The following is a 3,694-nucleotide window of genomic DNA, read 5'->3' on the forward strand; positions in this document are numbered from 1 at the left end:
TTCTACTATTTTTCGGTACTCACACTGATTCTACTATTTTTCGGTACTCGTCGGGATAGTTTTTCGGTCCTCACACGGATTCTACCTTTTTTCGGTACTTGCCCAGATGCTACCATTTTTCGGTACTAACACTGATTCAACCATTTTTGGGTACTCGTCGGGACAGTTTTTTAGTCCTCGCATGGATTCTACCTTTTCCCGGTACTCGCCCCGATTCTACCATTTTTCGGTACTCGTCCGGACAGTTTTTCGGTACTCGCACAGATTCCATCTTTTGCCAGTACTCGCCCGCATTCTACCATTTTCCGATACTCACATTGATTCTACCATTTTTCGGTACTCGTCCGGACAGTTTTTCGGTACTAGCACGGATTTTACCTTTTCCTGGTACTCGTTCGCATTCTACCATTTTCCTTTACTCACACTAATTCTACCAGTTTTTCGGGACAGTTTTTCGGTCCTCACACGGAATCTACTTTTTATCGGTACTCGCCCGGATTCTAACATTTTCTGGTACTAACACTGATTCTATCATTTTTCGGTACTCGTCTAGACAGTTTTTCGGCAGTCGCGTGGATCCTACCTTTTCCCGGTACTCGCCTGGATTCTACCATTTTTCGGTATTCGTCCGGACAATTTTTCGTTACTCGCGCGGATTCTACCTTTTCTCGGTACTCACCCGGATGCTACCATTTTCCGGTACTCACACTGATTCTACCATTTTTCAGTACTCTCACGAATACTACCTTATCCCCATACTCGCCCGTATTCTACCATTTCCCGGTACTCGCATGAATTCTACATTTTTTTGGTACTCGCCTGGATAGTTTTTCGGTAATCGCACGGATTCTACAATTTTCCCAATACTCGCTCGGATTCTACCATTTTTCGGTACTCACACTGATTCTACAATTTTTCAGTACTCTTCGGGACACACTACAAGAAAAATGGGAAACAATGACGTTTTTTAAGCGTCAAGAAAGGTAACAGATGGCGCTTCTCTAAAGCGTCCTCTTCGCCTCTGTCATTGTATGTCTTAGGCAACAATGACACTTTCAGGAAGCGCCATCTTTGATAAATACTTTCAATGACGTTTAAAGAAGCATCATATTTGGATAATGTTAACAACGACACTCATAAGAAGCGTCATCTTTAAACATTTTCTAGTGATATCATTTTTATGAAATAAGCAATCTTGACATTTATAGAAGTGTCATCTTTAATAGATTTTATCAATGACACATCAAACTATTAATGTAACTTCATACTTACATACAAATTTATTAATTATATCAAAATATTTCAATAACAATTTCTAATTCTACAAAAGAACAAATATTAGTGCAACAACTATTAAGATCTATATTCTATAAAAAATAAGATCATCCTCCAAATGACTTTGATGTAATCTTCATGATTTTCGGCATCACTACCTCCTTCAACATTATGACTTCTTGTCTTTTGGCCAATCAATTTCCTTTGAAACCTATAAACAAATACAAGGAGAATAAAAAATCTCTCAATTATAAATGCAAAAACCAAAAAGTGCAATTCAAACTAAAACTCTCACAAAAATCTTAAAGAAAAAAAAAACACAAGAACCAATATAAAATGAAAAGTAGAAAAATTTGAGAAAATTAAACAATAGAAAAAACACTAGTTTTTTCTTATTTTATTTTATTTTTTTATTTTAGTTTAGGTGATTCAAGAGCAATAGAAAAATAAATTTCTAAATGGGGTTTTGAGTTATTTACCAAGAACTAAACTGTAAAGAGCATTATTAGTTGATTTTCTCCAATAAAATATATTTTATTCATCATTCTTCTACCTAAAAAACAAAAAATCAAATATACAATCCAAAGAACAAAACATAAATAAAGTTTCAAAGGGAAATTTTATATATTATGGGAAAATGTAAGAAAAAAATGTTAAGGAAAAAGGTAGAAAAAATGTCTAAAGATTTTCCTCTTAATTTTCATTGAATAGAGGTAGGAAATATGCATTCATCTTAAATTTAATAATTTTCCCATGGACAACCAAGCAATCTTACATTTTCTTTCCTTCTCTTTTTCCTCTTTCTCCCATTTTCCTCAAGCTTTCCATGAACAACCAAACAATCTTATATTTTCTTTCCTTCTTTTTTTCCTCTTTCAACCCTTCCCTCAATCTTTCCATGAACAAATTAACATAGTCTTCATATGTCTTCCTCTCTATCTTTCTTTCTCTCACAACTCCTTCTCTCATTTTCTTCACTCTTTCTATCAAAGATATTTAACCGAACAACTCTCACTTCTTGCCTTTTGCCTAGCACCCAAAACAACTCTCCTACTCTCACAGCTCCTTCCCTCAATTTTCTTCCCTCCCTCTATCAAAAATCTTTAATCGAACAACCCTTGTTCTCTTCTTTCCTCTTACCTAGAAAATTCCCACCCTTTCTTCACACTTCTACTCTCCTAAAAGAAAAATCCCAGCCTCTCTTCTCTTCAACGAATCACCATTTTTCACTCCCAAAACTAGCTCCAAAATAACAAGGTATAACTTGAACCAAATGAAATCAAACCACAAAAACTCAAACCAACTTGTGAAGTCAATAAAACATGAGGTAATTCATGCATAGGTTATGCAAAATATTAAAATATAAAATATTAATGGAATTACTATTTTTACTTATCATATAATTGAGAATATATGATTAAAAAGTGTCAAAAGGAAGTTTTTTACCGTTCAAATCCGATCTTCACCGTTCAAATTTAAGTTTAATGACTTATGAACCTCTCCTCCAAATTTCAGCTCAATCAGACCATGAACAAAGCGGCATCGGACCTTTGATGAAATCTGGGCATGATGTAAAAAACCGTTGTTTTTCTCTCTTCTCCTCTTTCTCTCTAATGACTGTCCGAAACTCCAAATCCGATCTCCACCGTTAATATTGAAGATACATGAGCCACGAACCTCTCCTTCAAATTTCAACTCGATCGGACCACGGACGAATCAGGATCGGACATTTGATGAAATCTGGGCATGATGAGAAAAACCTGCGTTTTTCTCTCTTCTCCTCTCTCTTTCTAATGACTTTCTGAAACTCCAAATCCGATCTTCACCGTTCAGATTGAAGATAAATGAGTCACGAAACTCTCCTCCAAATTTCAGCTCAATCGGACCATGGACGAAGTGGGATCGAACCTTTGATGAAATCTGGGCATGATGAGAAAAACTTGCGTTTTTCTCTCTTCTCTTCTTTCTCACTAAAAACCGTGGCTCTCTCCCTTCTTTCTTGTCTTCCAAAAGTTAGGGTTTTCAATGGAGACTTTATAACAAATTCTAAAATACCATGCATGTCCTTTTTCAATAAATTAAAAATAGTATTATTTATTTCATCTTCTAATAATAATTTTTATAGATTGAACTCATAATGAATTTATATTGTTTAATTATTTGATATTTTAGGTTGATGTTGGTTTAATTTGAATATTGATATTTAAAAAAAAAAAACTAATTTAATAGAATGAGCTTAATTCCCATAAATATTAGAAAATTTTTATAAATATTCTTATTGCATTTAGTTTTATTGTGAGTCTAATCATCATTATTAAATTAATTTAAATATTAATTTATTTCATTTTAGTTAAATAATTTCAAATTTATATTCATTAACTATAAAACCTTCTCAAATAAAAGGGTTAAACCCAATAAA

General features: G+C 33.6%; 1 long non-coding RNA gene across 1 annotated transcript; it reads right to left on the reverse strand.

The window, feature by feature from the left end:
• Positions 1–1,251: 1,251 nt before the first annotated feature.
• LOC104878331 (uncharacterized) lies at positions 1,252–3,314 on the reverse strand. The gene is made up of 2 exons (XR_785249.3): positions 2,722–3,314; positions 1,252–1,486 (listed from the first exon to the last, which is right to left on the reverse strand). It is a non-coding gene; the product is annotated as an uncharacterized LOC104878331 (long non-coding RNA).
• Between the last annotated feature and the right edge of the window lie 380 nt (positions 3,315–3,694).

This window comes from Vitis vinifera, chromosome 13 (assembly GCF_030704535.1).
Source record: "Vitis vinifera cultivar Pinot Noir 40024 chromosome 13, ASM3070453v1".
NCBI lineage: Eukaryota > Viridiplantae > Streptophyta > Magnoliopsida > Vitales > Vitaceae > Vitis > Vitis vinifera.